General features: G+C 52.7%; 1 protein-coding gene across 2 annotated transcripts in view; it reads right to left on the bottom strand.

Moving 5' to 3' along the window:
• The window catches only part of LOC144595701 (C-X-C chemokine receptor type 2-like), a 350,033-nt gene extending 329,950 nt beyond the window's left edge, over positions 1 to 20,083 (bottom strand). For both annotated transcript variants that reach the window (XR_013547528.1, XM_078403241.1), the window contains exon 1: positions 19,974 to 20,083. The gene's annotated coding sequence lies outside the window, so the exon portion shown is untranslated. The remainder of the gene's footprint in view (positions 1 to 19,973) is intronic.
• Positions 20,084 to 21,705: the final 1,622 nt, after the last annotated feature.

Raw genomic sequence — 21,705 nt, 5'->3', positions numbered from 1 at the left:
GGGCCTACGGTGTCCAGGCCTACAGTGTCTAGAAGGTAGACACAGATTTTGACCAGCATCTGCTGTTTTTTTCCTACTGCACTGTCTGGACCTACAGTGCCGGGCCTACGGTGTCCAGGCGTATAGTGTCCGGGCCTACGGTGTCCGGGCCTACAGTGCCGGGCCTACAGTGTCCGTGCCTACAGTGTCCGGGCCTACAGTGTCCGGATCTGCACTGTCCAGACATACAGTATCCAGACCTACAGTATCCAGACCTACAGTGTCCTGGCCTACAGTGTCCGGGCCTACAGTGTCCGGGCCTACAGTGTCCAGATCTACTCTGTCCGACCTACAGTTTCCAGACCTACAGTGTCCGGGCCTACGGTGTCTGGGCCTACAGTGACCTCACCCAGCCAGCGGCCTACAGCATCCGGGCCTATAGCCCCCCCCGGGCCCAATACGGGACAAGGGCGGGCCCAATACGGGACAAGGGCGGTCCCGTACGGGACAAACCAATGTACCCCAAAATACGGGATGTCCCGGCTAATACGGGACAGTTGGCAACCCTGCCGGCCAATGTCCCGTCTGGGGTGGGCGGGGGGAGCGGGGGGAGCGGGGGTCGCTGCTCCAGAGAGACATCGTCCGCTCTGGGACAGACACCACAGTTTATTTCCAGAGCAAACATTCAATCATGGCTGATCTACAGAGTCATAGAGTGGTACAGCGTGGAAACAGGCCCTTCAGCCCAACTTGCCCACACCGGCCAACATGGCCCAGCTAGACTAGTCCCACCTGCCTGTGTTTGGCCCATATCCCTCCAAACGTGTCCTAACCTGAAGAAAGGTCTCGACCCAAAACTTCACCCATTGCTTCCCTCCAGAGATGCTGCCTTGTCCCGCTGAGTTAATTCCAACATTTTGTGTCCATCTTCTGTACTGTTCTGTTCTATGGTTGGCATGGACATTGAGGGCCGAAGGGCCTGTTTATATGCTGTTATGTGCTGTATTCTAGGTTCTATGGTTGGCAAGGAGATTGTGGGCCGAAGGGCCTTTTACTGTGCTGTATGTTCTAAGATGGCAGTGGGTTGACAATAGGTGAGGCCGGGGCCTAGGACAGAAAGGTCAGTGTAGCCTGGGGTCGCCAACTGTCCCGTTTTCGCCGGGACATCCCGTATTTGGAGCTAAATTGGTTTGTTCCTTAGGGTACCACCCTTGTCCCGTATTAGGCCCAGTGGGCTGCTGTAGGCCCAGACGCTGTACGCCTGGATGCTGTAGGCCCGTACGCTGTAGGCCTGGACGTTGTAGGCCCGGACACTGTAGGTCAGCACAGTGTAGGCCCGGACACTGTAGGCCCGGACGCTGTAGGCCCGGACACTGTAGGCCCCGACGCTGTAGGCCCGGACAGTGTAGGCCCGGACAGTGTAGGCCCGGACAGTGTAGGCCCGGACAGTGTAGGCCCGGACAGTGTAGGCCCGGACAGTGTAGGCCCGGACAGTGTAGGCCCGGACAGTGTAGGCCCGGACAGTGTAGGCCCGGACAGTGTAGGCCCGGACAGTGTAGGCCCGGACAGTGTAGGGGGCCCGGACAGTGTAGGCCCCGGACAGTGTAGGCCCGGACAGTGTAGGCCCGGACAGTGTAGGCCCGGACAGTGTAGGTTCAGACAGTGTAGGCCCGGAGGTCTGGGCGCCGCCTAACGGAGGTTACGTAGCAACCTGCCTCCCGGCACGGGCGGCCGCCGTTGGTGGAGCGGGAGCACGTGGCCGCTGGCTGGGTGAGGTCACGTGGGGCGCAGGGCGGTCACGTCACCTTGTCCCTTATTTCGGAGTGAGGAAGTTGGCAACCCCTAGTATACACTTCTCTACAGAAGAAGCCTACAGCATCCGGACCTACAGCATACGGGCCAAAGCGTCCGGGCCAACAGCGTCCGGGCAAGCAGCGCCCCCCTGGCCTGATACGGGACAAGGGTGGTCCCGTACGGGCCAAACCAATTTAGCCCAAAATACGGGATGTCCCGGCTAATACGGGACGGTTGGCGACCCTAAAGTACCCAGACCGCTGACACCGGAGGACAGCGTGGGTGGGAGCGGGGCGGAGGAAGCGGGGCAGGGGTAGCGGGGGGGAGCGGGGTAGGGGTAGCGGGGCGGGAGTAGCGGGGGGAGCGGGGGCGGGGGGGAGCGGGGCGGGGGGGTAGCAGGGCGGGGGGGGGTAGCGGGGCGGGGGGATGGGGGAAGCGTGGGAATCAGGGCGGAGGGAATGCTCTCGGGAGCTGGGCTTAGCTGGGATCCCAGATCCCACACGGTTGCCAGGATTCCCACATTCCAAGACGGTCTCCGTTGAATTTTTCTCCAAAAAAGGCCAGGAGGAGCAGAGTGGCGAAGCGGTGACTCACCGATTGTGCAGATGTCAAACCCGTCCGGTGGGGGAGGGGGCGGTGGGGGGAGGGGGCGGTGGGGGAGGGAGCGGTGGGGGAGCGGTGGAGGAGGGGGCGGTGGGGGAGGGGGTGGTGGGGGAGCGGTGGGGGAGGGGGCGGTGGGGGAGGGGGGCGGTGGGGGAGGGGGTGGTGGGGGAGCGGTGGAGGAGGGGGCGGTGGGGGAGGGGGTGGTGGGGGAGCGGTGGGGGAGGGGGCGGTGGGGGAGGGGGTGGTGGGGGAGCGGTGGGGGAGGGGGCGGTGGGGGAGGGGGCGGTGGGGGAGGGGGTGGTGGGGGAGCGGTGGGGGAGGGGGCGGTGGTGGAGGGGGCGGTGGGGGAGGGGGCGGTGGGGGAGGGGAGCGGTGGAGGAGGGATTGGGGGAGGGGGGCGGTGGGGGAGGGGGCGGTGGTGGAGGGGTGGTGCAGGGGGCGGTGGGGGAGGGGGCGGTGGGGGAGGGGGCGGTGGGGGAGGGAGTGGTGGGGGAGCGGTGGAGGAGGGGGGCAGTGGGGGAGGGAGCGGTGGGGGAGCGGTGGGGGAGCTGGTTAATACAGACCGCAGGAGGGCGAGAGAATGTTGGTAAGTCACCCCCCCCGGCCCCCCGAGCCCCTGCCCACACGGGCAACGCAGTCCCCACTCTCACCCCAAACTCACAACGCGCGCACGCACGCATGCACGCAGCCTGAAGAAGGGTCTCGACCCCCAAACGTCACCCATTCCTTTCCACTCTCCACAGATGCTGCCTGACCCGCTGAGTTACTCCAGCACTCTGTGTCTACCTTCGATTTAAACCGGCATCTGCAGTTTATTTTCCTGCACAACGATGGATCTCTGGCACAGAGGAGCCTCGAGCAGTGAATGTTTTCAAGAGGAATGCGGAAGGAGGAGAGAGAGAGAGAGACAGAGAGAGACAGGGAGAGACAGAGAGAGAGAGGGAGAGAGAGATAGAGACGGAGAGAGACAATGAGAGAGACAGAGAGAGAGAGGGAGAGAGAGGGAGAGAGAGAGAGAGACAGGGAGAGAGACAGAGAAGCAGGGAGAGAGAGGGAGAGAGGAAGGGAGAGGACAGAGAGAGAAAACAGAGAGAGAGACAGAGAGAGAGGGAGAGAGAGAGACAGGGGAGAGAGACAGAGAGAGAGGGGAGAGAGAGAGAGAGAGGGAGAGAGAGAGAGAGAGAGAGACAGGGAGAGAGACAGGGAGAGAGACAGAGAGAGAGAGAGAGACAGAGAGAGAGACAGAGAGAGAGACAGGGAGAGAGAGAGAGAGAGAGAGGGAGAGGGAGAGATAGGGAGACAGGGAGAGAGAGACAGTGAGAGAGAGAGTGAGAGAAAGAGAGAGAGAGACAGGAATGTAAGTGGGAAGTGAAAGTTGAAGGGGCCGGGCAGTCACAGAGTCACAGAGTGACACAGCGTGGAAACAGGCCCTTCGGCCCAACTTGCCCCACCTAGACTAGTCCCACCCGCCCGCGTTTGGTCCAAATCCCTCCAAACCTGTCCTATCCATGTACCTGTCCAACTGTTTCTTAATGTTGGGATAGTCCCAGCCTCAACTACCTCCTCTGGCAGCTTGTTCCATACACCCACCACCCTCTGTGTGGAAAAGTTACTCCTCAGTTGTGGGCAGGTTGGGCTGAAGGGTCTGTTTCGCTGCATGACTCGATGGGTGGAGCGGAGGAGAATCCCACAGATTCACCACCCTCTGAAGAAATTCCTCCTCATCTCCTTCCTAAAGGAACGTCCTTTAATTCTGAGGCTGTGCCCTCTGGTCCTAGACTCTCCCACTAGTGGGAACATCCTCTCCACATCCACTCTATCCAGGCCGCTCACTATTCTGTACGTTTCAATGAGGTCCCCCCTCATCCTTTTAAACTCCAGCGAGTACAGGCCCAGTGCCCACAAACGCTCATCATATGTTAACCTAATATATCATGACCCTCCATCAAATCCAAAACCGATGTCCTCTGGTCCTCGATTCCCCTACTCTGGGCAAGAGACTCTGTGCATCTACACGATCTATTCCGCTCATGATTTTGTACACCTCTATAAGATCTCCCCTCATCCTCCTGCGCTCCATGGAATAGAGACCCAGCCTGTTCAACCTCTCCCTGCAGCTCAGTCCCTCGAGTCCTGGCAACATCCTCGTGAATCTAAGATAGATACAAAGTGCTGGAGTAACTCAGCGGGTCAGGCAGCATCTGTGGAGAACATGGATAGGTGACGTTTCACAGAGTGCTGGAGTAACTCAGCGGGTCAGGCAGCATCTGTGGAGAACATGGATAGGTGACGTTTCACAGAGTGCTGGAGTAACTCAGCGGGTCAGGCGGCTTCTCGGAAGAGAAGGAATGGGTGATGTTTCGGGTCAAGACCCTTCTTCAGACTGATGTCAGTGGAGTGGGCAGGACAGAGATAGAATGTAGTCGGAGACAGGAAGACTAGTGGGAGAACTGGGAAGAAGGGGGAGGGGATAGAGAGGGAAAGCAGGGACTATCTGAAGTTAGAGAAGTCAATGTTCATGCCACTGGGGTATAAACTACCCAAGCGAAATACGAGGTGCTTTTCCTCCAATTTGCGCTGGGCCTCACTCTGACAATGGAGGAGGCCCAGGACAGAAAGATCAGTGTGGGAGTGGGAGGGGGAGTTGAAGTGCTGAGCCACCGGGAGATCAGGTTGTTTAAGACGGACTGAATGGAAGTATTCAGCGAAACGATCGCCGAGCCTGCGCTTGGTCTCGCCGATGTGGAGACGTTGACACCTGGACCAGCGGATACAGTAGATGAGGTTCTATACTCAATACGCTGACTGACGAAGGGTAATGTGCTGATGTCAATGTCTTGAACTGCCGATCTACCTGTGACGCCACTTTCAAGGAACCAATGCACCTGTACTCCTAGATCCCTCTGCTCTCAACACTCCCCAGGGCCCTACCATTCACTGTGTAGGTCCTGCCCTTGTTAGACTTCCCAAAATGCAACACCTCACACTTCTCTGTATTAAATTCCATCAACCATTCCTCTGCCCACCTGGCCAATCGATCCAGATCCTGCTGCAATCGTTCACAACCAACTTCACGATCATCAACAAACGTGCTAATCTTGCCCTGTATGTTCTCATCCAAATCATTGATGTAGATGACAAACAGTAACGGGCCCAGCACTGAACCCTAAGGCACACCACTAGTCACAGGCCTCCAGTCCGAGAAGCAACCTTCCCCCATCACCCTCTGCTTCCTTCCATGGAGCAAATGTGCTGTCCATTCAGCTATCTCTCCATGGATCCCATGTGATCTAACCTTCCAGAGCAGCCTACCATGTGGAACCTTGTCGAACGCCTTACTGAAGTCCATGTACACAACATCTACAGCTCTGCCCTCATCCACCTTTTTAGTTACTTCCTCAACAACTCTCCCACCAGTGGAACCATCCTCTCCACATCCACTCTATCCCCACCCTGCACTAATCATTTCCTGAACCCAAATGTCATCTGTGCATGTTCTCCACAGATGCTGCCTGACCCGCTGAGTTACTCCAGCACTCTGTGAAACGTCACCTATCCATGTTCTCCACAGATGCTGCCTGACCCGCTGAGTTACTCCAGCACTCTGTGAATCGTCACCTATCCATGTTCTCCACAGATGCTGCCTGACCCGCTGAGTTACTCCAGCACTCTGTGAAACGACACCTATCCATGTTCTCCATAGATGCTGCCTACAGTTGTACCGGGCCCTGGTGAGACTGCACCTGGAGTACTGTGTGCAGTTTTGGTCTCCAAATTTGAGGAAGGATATTCTTGCTATTGAGGGCGTGCAGCGTAGGTTCACTAGGTTAATTCCCGGAATGGCGGGACTGTCATATGTTGAAAGACTGGAGCGACTAGGCTTGGAATTCAGAAGGATGAGAGGAGATCTTATCGAAACGTATAAGATTATTAAGGGGTTGGACACGTTAGAGGCAGGAAACATGTTCCCAATGTTGGGGGAGTCCAGAACAAGGGGCCACAGTTTAAGAATAAAGGGTAGGCCATTTAGAACAGAGATGAGGCAAAACTTTTTCAGTCAGAGAGTTGTGAATCTATGGAATTCTCTGCCTCAGAAGGCAGTGGAGGACAATTCTCTGAATGCATTCAAGAGAGAGCTAGATAGAGCCCTTAAGGATAGCGGAGTCAGGGGGTATGGGGAGAAGGCAGGAACGGGGTACTGATTGAGAATGATCAGCCATGATCACATTGAATGGCGGTGCTGGCTCGAAGGGCCGAATGGCCTCCTCCTGCACCTGTTGTCTATTGTCTAATCAAGAACTTGTCAATCTCTGTTTTTAAATTGCCCATAGACTCGATTTAGACTGCCGTCAGTGGCAGTGAATTCTACAGATTCATCTTTCACATTTTAATAGCATGATAAATATAATTAAAACATAAAACAAATAAATCCATTGGCCATAAAACATTGCTTTCAAACCTCTGGTAGAAATATGGTGAAAATCAAAAGCTTGGCATTAATAAAATGATTGATTTTGAACATCTATTTCATAATTTCTTCTGACAGTGGCATTTACCGTTTGACAGATCAAGTCTACCACCGTGTAGTTTAGAGATACAGCGCGGAAACAGGCCCTTCGGCCCACAGAATCCGTGCCGACCAGCGATCCCCGCACATTAACACTATCCCACACACACTGGGGACAATTTACATTTACACCAAGCCAATGAACCTACAAACCCGCACGTCTTTGGAGTGTGGGAGGAAACCGGAGCGCCCGGAGAAAACCCACGCAGGTCACGGGGAGAACGTACAAACTCCGTACAGACAGCGCCCGTAGTCGGGATGGAACCCGGGTCTCTGGCGCCGTGAGGCAGCAGCTCTACCCGCTGCACCACCGTTTATGTTTTGGTGTATTGGTGCAGTGTGGGTCAACTCTCATTTGTGTGAGCTGCCACTTTTACGTACACGTGTAGGAAGGAACTATAGATAGATGCAGAGTGCTGGAGTAACTCAGCGGGTCAGGCAGCATCTCTGGAGAGAAGGAATGGGTGACGTTTCGGGTCGAGACCCTTCTTCAGACTGATGTCAGGGGAGGGGGCGGGACAGAGATAGAATGTAGTTGGAGACAGGAAGACTAGTGGGAGAACTGGGAAGGGGGAGGGGATAGAGAGGGAAAGTAGGGACTATCTGAAGTTAGAGAAGTCAATGTTCATACCGCTGGGGTGTAAACTACCCAAGCGAAATATGGGGTGCTGTTCCTCCAGTTTGTGCTGGGCCTCACTCTGACAATGGAGGAGGCCCAGGACAGAAAGGTCAGACTGGGAGTGGGAGGGGGAGTTGAAGTGCTGAGCCACCAGGAGATCAGGTTGGTTATGGCGGACTGAGCGGAGGTGTTCAGCGAAACGATCGCCGAGCCTGCGCTTGGTCTCACCGATGTGGAGAAGTTGACACCTGGAACGGCGACTATGGAGAGAAGGAATGGACTACGCCTCGGGTCGACACCCCTCCTCAGACTGAAGAAGGGTCTCGACCTGAAACGCCACCCACTCCCTCCCTATAGAGATGCTGCCTGACCCACTGAGTTACTCCAGCACTTTGTGAAACGTCACCTATCCATGTTCTCCACAGATGTTGCCTGACCCGCTGAGTTACTCCAGCACTCTGTGAAACGTCACCTATCCATGTTCTCCACAGATGCTGCCTGACCCACTGAGTTACTCCAGCACTCTGTGAAACGTCACATATCCATGTTCTCCACAGATGCTGCCTGATCCGCTGAGTTAGTCCAGCACTCTGTGAAACGTCACCTATCCATGTTCTCCACAGATGCTGCCTGACCCGCTGAGTTACTCCAGCACTGGAGAAGGATGAGAGGGGATCTTATCGAAACGTATAAGATTATTAAGGGGTTGGACACGTTAGAGGCAGGAAACATGTTCCCAATGTTGGGGGAGTCCAGAACCAGGGGCCACAGTTTAAGAATAAGGGGTAGGCCATTTAGAACGGAGATGAGGAAAAACTTTTTCAGTCAGAGAGTTGTGAATCTGTGGAATTCTCTGCCTCAGAAGGCAGTGGAGGCCAATTCTCAGAATGCATTCAAGAGAGAGTTAGATAGAGCTCTTAAGGATAGCGGAGTCAGGGGGTATGGGGAGAAGGCAGGAACGGGGAACTGATTGAGAATGATCAGCCATGATCACATTGAATGGCGGTGCTGGCTCAAAGGGCCGAATGGCCTCCTCCTGCGTCTATTGTCTATTGTCTATTGTCTATATATCTCCCGTATTCACACACCCATTCCTTTTCTCCAGAGATGCTTTTTAGATTTTTAGATTTAGATTTAGATTTAGAGATACAGCGCGGAAACAGGCCCTTCGGCCCACCGGGTCCGTGCCGCCCAGTGATCCCCGCACACTAACACTATCCTACACACACTAGGGGCAATTTTCGTTTTTTAAAAACTTTTGCCCAGCCAATTAACCTACATACCTGTACATCTTTGGAGTGTGGGAGGAAACCGAAGATCTCGGAGAAAACCCACGCAGGTCACGGGGAGAACGTACATACTGCGTACAGACGGCGCCCGTAGTCGGGATCGAACCTGAGTCTCCGGCGCTGAATTCACTGTAAGGCGGCAACTCTACCGCTGCGCCACCGTGCCGCCCTGAGTTACGGTGGCACAGATGCTGCCTGAGTTACTCCAGCACTTTAGGAGAGCTCCCCCTCCCCTCCCCCCCCCCCTCCCCCTCCCCTCCCCTCCCCCCACTCACCAGCAACAACACCACAGTCACATCTGTGGAGTCATTTAAGTTCCTTGGAACCATCATCTCCAGGGACCTTAAATGTGGGGCCACCATCGACTCCACAGTCAAAAAGGCCCAACAGAGGATGTACTTCCTGCAGCAACTGAGGAAACACAATCTGCCACAGGCAATGATGGTCCAATTCTATACTGCTATCATTGAGTCCGTCCTCACCTTCTCCATCATGGTCTGGTTTGGCTCAGCCACCAAGCACCACATCCGGAGGCTGCAACGGATCGTTCGCACAGCTGAGAAGGTTGTTGGCTGCAACCTTCCCCCCATTGACGATCTGTACACTAGTCCCACCTGCCCGCGCTTGGTCCATATCCCTCCAAACCTGTCCTATCCACGTACCTGTCCAACTGTTTCTTAAACGTTGGGATAGTCCCAGCCTCAACTACCTCCTCCGGCAGCTCGTTCCATACACCCACCACCCTCTGTGTGGAAAAGTTACTCCTCAGATTCCTATTAAATCTTTTCCCCTTCACCTTGAACCCATGTCCTCTGGTCCTCGATTCCCCTACTCTGGGCAAGAGACTCTGTGCGTCTACCCGATCTATTCCTCTCGTGATTTTGTGTACGTTTTGGGTCGAGACCCTTCTTCAGAACTCTGGGTGTGTGTGTGTGCGCTGGGACTGTGAACAAGATATTTTACAATGCAATAATTGTGACTCAGCCCCCTTGACCTTTGAATAAATTGCTTTAATACTAACGAGGCAATTTAGATCTGAATGTCATGGGTAGTGATGTGCGTGTGCGTGTCTGTTTAGCTACAGAATGGTTGTCTCCACCCATTGAGCTGTTGCCCAGTCTGATCCCTGCACCACCACCGCCCCCTCCTGGCACCAACTCAAACTGCAAGTGATAGACAATAGACAATAGGTGCAGGAGGAGGCCATTCAGCCCTTCGAGCCAGCACCGCCATTCAATTTGATCATGGCTGATCATTCTCAATCAGAGTACCCCATTCCTGCCTTCTCCCCATACCCCCTGACTCCGCTATCCTTAAGAGCTCTATCTAGCTCTCTCTTGAATGTATTCAGAGAATTGGCCTCCACTGCCTTCTGAGGCAGAGAATTCCACAGATTCACAACTGAAAAAGTTTTTCCTCTTCTCCGTTCTAAATGGCCTACCCCTTATTCTTAATCTGTGTCCCCTGGTTCTGGACTCCCCCAACATTGGGAACATGTTTCCTGCCTCTAACGTGCCCAACCCCTTAATAATCTTATACGTTTCGATAAGATCTCCTCTCTAAATTCCAGTGTATACAAGCCTAGTCGCTCCAGTCTTTCAACATATGACAGTCCCGCCATTCCGGGAATTAACCTAGTAAACCTACGCTGCACGCCCTCAATAGCAAGAATATCCTTCCTCAAATTTGGAGACCAAAACTGCAAAAGGCAGTGATGTGGCCTCCTGAGCAACGGCGAGGCCAAGAGTAAACGTAGGGTGACTGTTCCCTGCGCCACCAGTCTGAAGAAGGGTCCTGACCCGAAACGTCATCTGTCCATCTCCCCCACAGACGCTGCCTGACCTACAGGTCAGTCAGAGAGTTGTGAATCTGTGGAATTCTCTGCCTCAGAAGGCAGTGGAGGCCAATTCTCTGAATGCATTCAAGAGAGAGCTAGATAGAGCTCTTAAGGATACCGGAGTCAGGGGGTATGGGGAGAAGGCAGGCACGGGTTACTGATTGTGGACGATCAGCCATGAATGGCGGTGCTGGCTCAAAGGGCTGAATGGCCTCCTCCTGCACCTATTGTCTCTGTTTCTAACACTTGCTCTTAGTTTGCAAAGGCCAACTGGATCTCCCGTTTTTAAGACGTTTTTTTCATTTTAGAGATACAGCGTGGAAACAGGCCCTTCGGCCCACTGGGTCCGCGCCGACCAGCGATCCCCGCACACTAACACTATCCTACACACACTAGGGACAAATTACACTGGAGTAACTCAGCGGGTCAGGCAGCATCTCTGGAGAGAAGGAATGGGTGACGTTTATCTCTGTTTGTTATGTTTTTACCTTCTCCCGGCTAACAATGATCTATTCTACATTTTCCTTGATATTCATTCCCTTTGTCCTGATTTCACACCTTACACTTCCTTATCTCTGTATCTCCCCCTCCCCTGACATCAGTCTGAAGAAGGGTCTCGGACCGAAATGTCACCTATCCATGTTCTCCACAGATGCTGCCTGACCCGCTGAGTTACTCCAGCACTCTGTGAAACGTCACCTATCCATGTTCTCCACAGATGCTGCCTGACCCGCTGAGTTACTCCAGCATTTTGTGTCTGCCCTAAGTATGTATACACACACACAAACACCACACACATACATATTTATACACATATGTACAAGTGTGTGAATATATACATATGTGTGCCTTTGTGTAAATATGTGTGCGTGTGTGTTTTGTGTGTGTGTGTGTGCGTGTGTGTGCGTGCATGTGTGCGTGCATGTGTGTGCGTGTGTGTGTGTATATACTATATAGACAATAGGCAATAGGTGCAGGAGGAGGCCATTCAGCCCTTCGAGCCAGCACCACCATTCAATGTGATCATTGCTGATCATCCACAATCAGTAACCCGTTCCTGCCTTCTCCCCATATCCCATGACTCCACAATGTTTATGAGATATATATATATATATATACTATAAGGAAGGCGGTCAGAAAGTGCTGGAGTAACAGCGGTCAGGCAGCAACTATGTAGAAAAGGAATAGGTGATGTTTCGGGTCGAGACCCTTCTGGATGAAGAAGGGTCTCGACCAAAAATGTCGCCCATTCCTTTTCTCCAGAGATGCTGCCTGATTTGCTGAGTTCCTCCAGCACTTTGTGTCTGTCTTTGGTTTAAACCAGCATCTGCAGTTCCCCCATATGTAGCTGTTAACAGGCAACTGAACCGTCCTCTCACCAACTAGAGAGCGGTCCTGACCTCCCATCTACCTCATTGGAGACCCTCGGACTATCCTTGATCGGACTTTGCCGGCTTTACCTTGCACTGAACGTTATTCCCTTATCCTGTATCTGTACACTGTGGACGGCTCGATTGTGATCATGTATTGTCTTTCCGCTGACTGGTTAGCGCGCAACACAAGCTGTTCACTGTACCTCGGTACACGGGACAATGAACTACACTTTTTTACCCAGAGAGTTGGTCATGTATGTGGACACAAAAAGCTGGGGTAACTCAGCGGGTCAGGCAGCAACTGGGGTAACTCAGCGGGTCAGGCAGCAACTGATGAGAAAAGGAATAGATGACGTTTCGGGTTGAGACCCTTCTTCAGATCCTTCAAAGATTAATAAGTCGCCGGAGCAGAATTAGGCCATTCGGCCCATCGAGTCTACTCCACCATTCAATCATGGCTGATCTATCTCTCCCTCCTAACCCCATTCTCCTGCCTTCTCCCCATAACCCCTGACACCCGCACTGATCAACAATCTATCTAACTCTGCCTTAAAAATGAATTTGAGTTACATAGAAACATAGAAACATAGAAAATAGGTGCAGGAGGAGGCCATTCGGCCCTTCAAGCCAGCACCGCCATTCAATATGATCATGGCTGATCATCCACAATCAGTACCCCGTTCCTGCTTTCTCCCCATATCCCTTGATTCCGTTAGCCCTAAGAGCTAAATCTAACTTTCTCTTGAAAACATCCTGTGAATTGGCCTCCACTGCCTTCTGTGGCAGAGAATTCCACAGATTCACAACTCTCTGGGTGAAAATGTTTTTCCTCATCTCAGTCCTAAATGGCCGACCCCTTATTCTTAAACTGTGACCCCTGGTTCTGGACTCCCCCAACATTGGGAACATGTTTCCTGCATCTAGCTTGTCCAGTCCTTTAAGAATTTTATGTTTCTTATATAGAAACATAGAAACATAGAAAATAGGTGCAGGAGTAAGCCATTCGGCCCTTCGAGCCTGCACCGCCATTCAATATGATCATGGCTGATCATCCAGCTCAGTATCCCGTACCTGCCTTCTCTCCATACCCCCTGATCCCTTTAGCAAAAAGGGCCACATCTAACTCCCTCTTAAATATAGCCAATGAACTGGCCTCAACTACCTTCTGTGGCAGAGAATTCCACAGACTCACCACTCTCTGTGTGAAGAAATGTTTTCTCATCTCGGTCCTAAAAGACTTCCCCCTTATCCTTAAGCTGTGACCCCTGGTTCTGGACTCCCCCAACATCGGGAACAATCTTCCCGCATCTAGCCTCTCCAACCCCTTAAGAATTTTATATGTTTCTATAAGATCCCCCCTCAGTCTTCTAAATTCCAGCGAGTACAAGCCCAGTCTATCCAGTCTTTCCTCATATGAAAGTCCCGCCATCCCAGGGATCAATCTGGTGAACCTTCTCTGTACTCCCTCTAAGGCAAGAACGTCTTTCCTCAGGTTAGGAGACCAAAACTGCACACAATACTCCAGGTGCGGTCTCACCAAGGCCCTGTACAACTGCAGCAGAACCTCCCTGCTCCTAAACTCAAATCCTCTTGCTATGAATGCTAACATACCATTCGCTTTCTTCACTGCCTGCTGCACCTGCATGCTTGCTTTCAATGACTGGTGCACCATGACACCCAGGTCACGTTGCATCTCCCCTTCTCCCAATCGGTCACCATTCAGGTAATACTCTGCTTTCCTGTTCTTGCCGCCAAAGTGGATAACCTCACATTTATCCACATTATATTGCATCGGCCATGCATTTGCCCACTCGCCTAATCTATCCAAGTCACTCTGCAGGCTCCTAGCATCCTCCTCGCAGCTAACACTGCCACCCAGCTTCGTGTCATCCGCAAACTTGGAGATGCTGCATTCAATTTCCTCATCCAAATCATTAATATACACTGTAAATAACTGGGGTCCCAGCACTGAGCCTTGCGGTACCCCACTAGTCACTGCCTGCCATTCCGAAAAGGACCCGTTTTTTCCTACTCTTTGCTTCCTGTCCGCCAACCAATTTTCTATCCACCTCAACACTGAATCCTCAATACCGTGTGCTTTAAGTTTGTACACCAATCTCCTATGTGGGACCTTGTCGAATGCCTTCTGAAAGTCCAGATATCCAATCTACTAGTTACATCCTCGAAAAATTCTATAAGATTTGTCAGGCATGATTTGCCTTTGGTAAATCCATGCTGACTTTGTCCGATGATTTCACCACTTTCCAAATGTGATGCTATCACATCTTTAATAACTGACTCTAGCATTTTCCCCACTACCGATGTTAGACTAACTGGTCTATAATTCCCCGTTTTCTCTCTCCCTCCCTTTTTAAAAAGTGGGGTTACATTAGCTACCCTCCAATCCTCAGGAACTACTCCAGAATTTAAAGAGTTTTGAAAAATTATCACTAATGCATCCACTATTCTGAGGCTACTTCCTTAAGCACTCTGGGATGCAGCCTATCTGGCCCTGGGGATTTATCTGCCTTTAATCCATTTAATTTAATTTAATTTCTAGTTGGAGTTTAGTTTATTGTCCGGGCTTCCAGTGAATTGGCCTCCACTGCCCTCCGTGGCAGAGAATTCCACAAATTCACAACTCTCTGGGTGAAAATTCCACAAATCCACTGCGCTCCGGGTGAAAAATGAATTCAATGTGATCACGGCTGATCGTCCACAATCCGTACCCCGTTCCTGCCTTCTCCCCATATCCCATTGATTCCGTTAGCCCCCTAGAGCTAAATCTAACTCTCTCTTGAATACTCTTCAAGCATCTGCAGTTCCTTCCAACACAAGCAAAATATACACAGACACGGAACTGTTTTTCTGGTTCATTATGTTGTTTACTGTGCACTGTGTTTACATATTGTGTTGTGTTGCTGCAAGTAAACGTTTCATTTGTTCTATCTGGGGCACACTGTCTGACAATAAATACAACACTCACATCCTTGAGCCCTGCACCATGTAGGGGCGGCCACACGAGGGCAGTGCAGGGTCAGCTTTGGACAGAGTTGTACAGTGTGAGTGTGTTGGAAGGAACTGCAGACGCTGGTTTACACCAAAGATAAGACACAGAGTGCTGGAGTAACTCAGCGGGTCAGGCAGCATCTGTGGAGAACATGGATAGGTGACGTTTCACAGAGTGCTGGAGTAACTCAGCGGGTCAGGCAGCATCTGTGGAGAACATGGATAGGTGACGTTTCACAGAGTGCTGGAGTAACTCAGCGGGTCAGGCAGCTTCTCTGGAGAGAAGGGATGCATCTGTTTGTGTCTTAACCAGTATGTTTAGTTTAATTTAGAGATACAGCGTGGAAACAGGCCCTTCGGCCCACCGGGTCCGTGCCGACCAGCGATCCCCGCACACTAACACTATCCTACACACACAGGGGACACTTAACATTTACACCAAGCCAATTAACCTACAAACCTGCACGTCTTTGGAGTGTGGGAGGAAACCGGAGCGCCCGGAGAAAACCCACGCAGGTCACGGGAAGAACGTACCAACTCCGTACAGACAGCGCCCGTAGTTGGGATGGAACCCAGGTCTCTGGCGCCGAGAGGCAGCAGCTCTACCTGCTGCACCACCGAGCCGAATCCAAGCAGACACACAGAGCTCCTTGTTGACTTGCTGTAACGGCTGGTTGCGAGGAGCGGGCTTAGATAAGCTGCCTCGGCAAGGCCAGCAGCCCAGACCATCACACAAACCAACCTCCCTCCCATCGACTCCATCTACACCTCACGCTGCCTCGGCAAGGCCAGCAGCATCATCAAGGACCAGTCTCACCCCGGTCACTCCCTCTTCTCCCCTCTCCCATCGGGCAAAAGGTACAGAAGTGCGAAAATGCACACCTCCAGATTCAGGGGCAGTTTCTTCCCGGCTGTTATCAGGCAACTGAACCGTCCTCTCACCAACTAGAGAGCGGTCCTGACCCCCCATCTACCTCATTGAAGACCCTCGGACTATCCTTGATCGGACTTTGCCGGCTTTACCTTGCACTGAACGTTATTCCCTTACCCTGTATCTGTACACTGTGGACGGCTCGATTGTAATCATGTATTGTCTTTCCGCTGACTGGTTAGCGCGCAACAAAAGCTTTGGTACATGTGACACTAAACTAAACTGAACTGAACTGTAAACTACACTAAGCTAAATAAAATTAAAAACGAGACTAAACCAAACTGATGCTAAACCACCGAGATAATGAACAGACTGAACCATCGTTGTTTGACTCCGGTTTACAAGAACGATCCCAGGAATGAGTGGGTTAACATATGATGAATGTTTGTGGGCACTGGGCCTGTACTCGCTGGAGTTTAGAAGGATGAGGGGGGACCTCATTGAAACGTACAGAATAGTGAGCGGCCTGGATAGAGTGGATGTGGAGGAGAGGATGTTTCCACTAGTGGGAGAGTCTAGGACCAGAGGGCACAGCCTCAGAATTAAAGGACGTTCCTTTAGGAAGGAGATGAGGAGGAATTTCTTTAGTCAGAGGGTGGTGAATCTGTGGGATTCTTTGCCACAGACGGCTGTGGAGGCCACAAGTCAGTGGGTATTTTTAAGGCAGAGATAGATAGATTGTTGATCAGTGCGGATGTCAGGGGTTATGGGGAGAAGGCAGGAGAATGGGGTTAGGAGGGAGAGATAGATCAGCCGTGATTGAATGGCGGAGTAGACTGGATGGGCCGAATGGCCTAATTCTGCTCCTATCACATGATCTTATGACTCCGGACTTGAGGGACTGAGGTATCAGGAGAGATTGAGTCGGCTGGGAGACAGAATGGAGGAGTACTCTTCCCCCCAACTAGGGGTTGCCAACTTCCTCACTCCCAAATACGGGACAAGGTGACGTCACCACCCCGCGCCCCACGTGACCTCACCCAGCCAGTGGCCACGTGCTCCCCGCTCCAACAATGGCGGCCGCCCGGGCCGGGGGGGCGGGTTACTACGCAACCTCCGTTAGGCGAATGCACTCGGCCCCACTCCCCGAACACACTCCATTCGCCTACATTGTCCAGCCCTAAAGCATCTGGGCCTATAGTGGCCCCCGGGCCTACAGCGACCGGGCCTACACTGTCTGGGCCTGCACTGTCTGGGCCTATGCTGTCCGGGCCTACAGCGTCCGGGCCTACTGCGTCCGGGCCTACATCGTCGGGGCCTACAGTGTCCGGGCCTACAGCGTCCGGGCCTACAGCGTCCGGGCCTACAGCGTCCGGCCTACAGTGTCCGGGCCTACAGCATCCGGGCCTACAGCACCCGGGCCTACAGCACCCGGGCGTACAGAGTCCGGGCCTACTGTGTCGGGGCCTACAGCATCCGGGCCTACAGCGTCCAGGCCTACAGCGCCCACTGGGCCTACACTGTCCGGGCCTATATTGTCCGGGCCTACAGCGTCCGGGCCTACAGTGTCGGGGCCTACAGCGTCTGGGCCTACAGCGTCTGGGCCTACAGCGTCCGGGCCTAGGCGGGCGGGCGTGCAGCGTAGGTTTACTAGGTAATTCCCGGAATGGCGGGATTTTCATATGTTGAAAGACTGGAGCGACTAGGTTTGTATACACTGGAATTTAGAAGGATGAGAGGGGATCTTATCGAAACGTATAAGATTATTAAGGGGTTGGACACGTTAGAGGCAGGAAACATGTTCCCAATGTTGGGGGAGTCCAGAACCAGGGGCCACAGTTTAAGAATAAGGGGTCGGCCATTTAGAACGGAGATGTGGAAAAACTTTTTCAGTCAGAGAGTTGTGAATCTGTGGAATTCTCTGCCTCAGAGGGCAGTGGAGACCAATTCTCTGAATGCATTCAAGAGAAAGCTAGATAGAGCTCACAAACGACATTCTCCTCTCCTCCGACGCTGGCAACCTCAACATCCTCATCCTACTTGACCTCAGCGCCGCCTTTGACACCATAAATCACTCCATTCTCCTCACCCGACTTGAAACCTCCCTTAACATCACCGGCACAACCCTATCCTGGTTCAAATCTTACCTCTCTGACAGGACACCTGTTCATCTCCATTAACAACTGTAAATCCCCCACCGCTCCCCTCCCCCCAAGGTGTCCCCCAAGGCTCAGTCCTTGGCCCCCTCCTCTTCATCCTCTACCTGTTCCCCCTTGGTCAATTAATCCGCCGTCATGGTCTCAACTTCCACTGCTTCGCCGATGATATCCAGCTCCTAATCTCCACCAAGTCAATCTCCTCCACCACACACTCTACACTGACAAACTGCATCACTGAAGTAAAATCTTGGCTTCAATCAAACTTCCTCAAACTCAATTGCAACAAATCTGAAATCATCATCATTAGGTCCAAAAATGCTCACCAAATCCACCCAAAACTTCATCCTCAACATTGATGGTTTCCCAGTATCCACCTCACCTCACATCCGGAATCTTGGAATCATCCTTGATCAAACCCTCTCCTTCGACAAACACATCAAACACATCACAAAGACAGCCTTCTTCCACCTCAAAAACATTGCCCGTCTCCGTCCATCCCTCTCCTCCACAGCTGCAGAAACCCTCATCCACGCCTTCATCACCTCCCGTCTGGACTACTGCAACAGCCTCCTCTATGGCGCACCCTCAAAAATCATCAATAAACTTCAATACATTCAAAACTCCGCTGCTCGTCTACTCACACAACACCTCGATCCGTGACCATATCACCCCCGTCCTTTATAAACTCCACTGGCTCCCCATCCCCCAGAGAATCCAGTACAAATTCCTCCTCATAACCTACAAAGCCCTCCATAACCTGGCCCCATCCTACCTGACCGACCTCCTCCCACAGACACACTCCCACCTGCCCCCTCCGCTCTGCTGCTGCCAACCTCCTATCCCCCCACATCCGGACTAAACTCAGATCCTGGGGGGACAGGGCTTTCTCCATCGCTGCTCCCACCCTATGGAACTCACTACCCCCAAACCGTTAGAGACTCCCCCACACTCACCACATTCAAAACATCACTGAAGTCTCACCTGTTCAGTACTGCCTTCAACCACTGAAGGTCACCTCACCCTCTGTCTCCTTTCTCTGTTCATTTATTTATTTACTTATTTATCTATTTATTCATTTCCCTATGTTCTCAAAATCTCTGTAAAGCGTCTTTGATTATATGAAAAGCGCTATATAAATAAAATGAATTATTATTATTATTATTATTATTAAGGATAGTGGAGTCAGGGGGTATGGGGAGAAGGCAGGAACGGGGTACTGATTGAGAATGACAATAGACAATAGACAATAGACAATAGGTGCAGGAGTAGGCCATTCAGCCCTTCGAGCCAGCACCGCCATTCAATGCGATCATGGCTGATCACTATCAATCAGTACCCCGTTCCTGCCTTCTCCCCATACCCCCTCACTCCGCTATCCTTAAGAGCTCTATCCAGCTCTCTCTTGAAAGCATCCAACGAACTGGCCTCCACTGCCTTCTGAGGCAGAGAATTCCACACCTTCACCACCCTCTGACTGAAAAAGTTCTTCCTCATCTCCGTTGAATGGCGGTGCTGGCTCGAAGGGCTGAATGGCCTCCTCCTGCACCTATTGTCTGTTGTCTGTAGAGCATCCGGGCCTACACTGCCCCCCAGGCCTAAAACGGGACAAGGGCGGTACTGTACAGAACAAAACCAATTTAGCCCACAATACGGGATGTCCCGGCTAATACGGGACAGTTGGCGACCCTGTCCCCACCCCAGGGCCCGCACCCCAGGGCCCGCACCTCCCCCGCCGCCCCCCCCCCCCCCACTCCAGGGCCCGCACCTCCCCGCCCCCACCCCCCCACCCCAGGGCCCGCACCCCCCCCCCCACCCCAGGGCCCGCACCTCCCCCGCCCCCCACGAGCCGGCGACAACACAGAGAGAAACTCACCCCGACACTGGCTGCCGTCCGCGGCGATGGTCTGCTGGCACCCAGCGCACGCCCGCTGCCTGGCGTGGGTCTTGGCCTGGAACGTGTGCGGCTTCACCGCTTCCTGGTCCTCCGGCTGGCACGGGGAGAGACAGAGGCACAGAGTGAGCGACCAATGGGAGCACGCACGTCTGCCGTGACCCACCAAACACCACCCTGCCCACTGAGACACCCGGAGCCCCAAACCCGAAACATCACCCCTCCTCACCCACTGAGTTACTCCAGCACTCTGTGAAACGTCACCCATTCCTTCTCTCCACAGATGCTGCCTGACCCGCTGAGTTACTCCAGCACTCTGTGAAACGTCACTTATCCATGTTCTCCACAGATGCTGCCTGACCCGCTGAGTTACTCCAGCACTCTGTGTCCCTGCAGAGTCACAGAGTGATGCAGTGCGGAAACAGGCCCTTCGGCCCAACTCGCCCACACCAACCAACATGCCCCATCTACACTAGTCCCACCTGCCCGCATTTGGTCCATATCCCTCCAAACTCGCCCTATCCATGTACCTGTCCAACTGTTTCTTAAACGTTGGGATAGTCCCAGCCTCAACTACCTCCTCCGGCAGCTCGTTCCATACACCCACCACCCTCTGTGTGGAAAAGTTACCCCTCGGATTCCTATTAAATCTTTTCCTCCTCACCTTGAACCTATGTCCTCTGGTCCTCGATTCCCTTACTCTGGGCAAGAGACTCTGTGCATCTACCCCGATCTATTCCTCTCATGATTTTGTACACCTCTATAAGATCACCCCTCATCAAAACATACAGAACACATCCAGATTCAAGGGCAGTTTCTTCCCGGCTGTTATCAGGCAACTGAACCATCCTACCACAATCAGAGAGCGGTCCTGACCTCCCATCTACCTCATTAGAGACCCTCAGACTTTCCTTAACTGGACTTTATCTTCCACTGAATATTATGTTCATAAGGTCATCAGTGATAGGAGCAGAATAAGGCCATCCGGCCTATCTGGTCTTCTCCACCATTCAATCACAGCTGATCTATCTCTCCCTCCTAACCCCATTCTCCTGCCTTCTCCCCATAACCCCTGACACCCGCACTGATCAACAATCTATCTATCTCTGCTTAAAAATACCCACTGACTTGTGGCCTCCACAGCCGTCTGTGGCAAAGAATCCACAGATTCACCACCCTCTGTTATTTGCTTTATCGATTGTAATCACGTATTGTCTTTCCGCTGACTGGTTAGCACGCAACAAAAGCTTTTCACTGTACCTCGCTCGGTACACGGGACAATGAACTGAACTGAAATCTGAACTGAACTGTTGGCTTGCATCAGCAATCAATCACCAACTTCTACAGATGTGCTGGGATGTATCGGGACGCATCACAGCGTGGTTTGGGAACAGCTCATCCAAGACCAGCAAGAAACTGCAGAGAGTTGTGGACGCAGCCCAGACCATCACACAAACCAACCTCCCTCCCACCGACTCCATCTACACCTCACGCTGCCTCGGCAAGGCCAGCAGCATCATCAAGGACCAGTCTCACCCCGGCCACTCCCTCTTCCTCCCCTCTCCCATCGGGCAAGAGGTACAGAAGTGTGAAAACGCACACCTCCAGATTCAGGGGCAGTTTCTTCCCGGCTGTTATCAGGCAACTGAACCGTCCTCTCACCAACTAGAGAGCGGTCCTGACCTCCCATCTACCTCATTGGAGACCCTCGGAC

Source organism: Rhinoraja longicauda, chromosome 8 (genome assembly GCF_053455715.1).
Source record: "Rhinoraja longicauda isolate Sanriku21f chromosome 8, sRhiLon1.1, whole genome shotgun sequence".
In the NCBI taxonomy this organism is placed as follows: domain Eukaryota; kingdom Metazoa; phylum Chordata; class Chondrichthyes; order Rajiformes; family Arhynchobatidae; genus Rhinoraja; species Rhinoraja longicauda.
The sequence above is the reverse complement of the archived record's forward strand: the minus strand, read 5'-3'. Positions and strand labels throughout refer to the sequence as shown.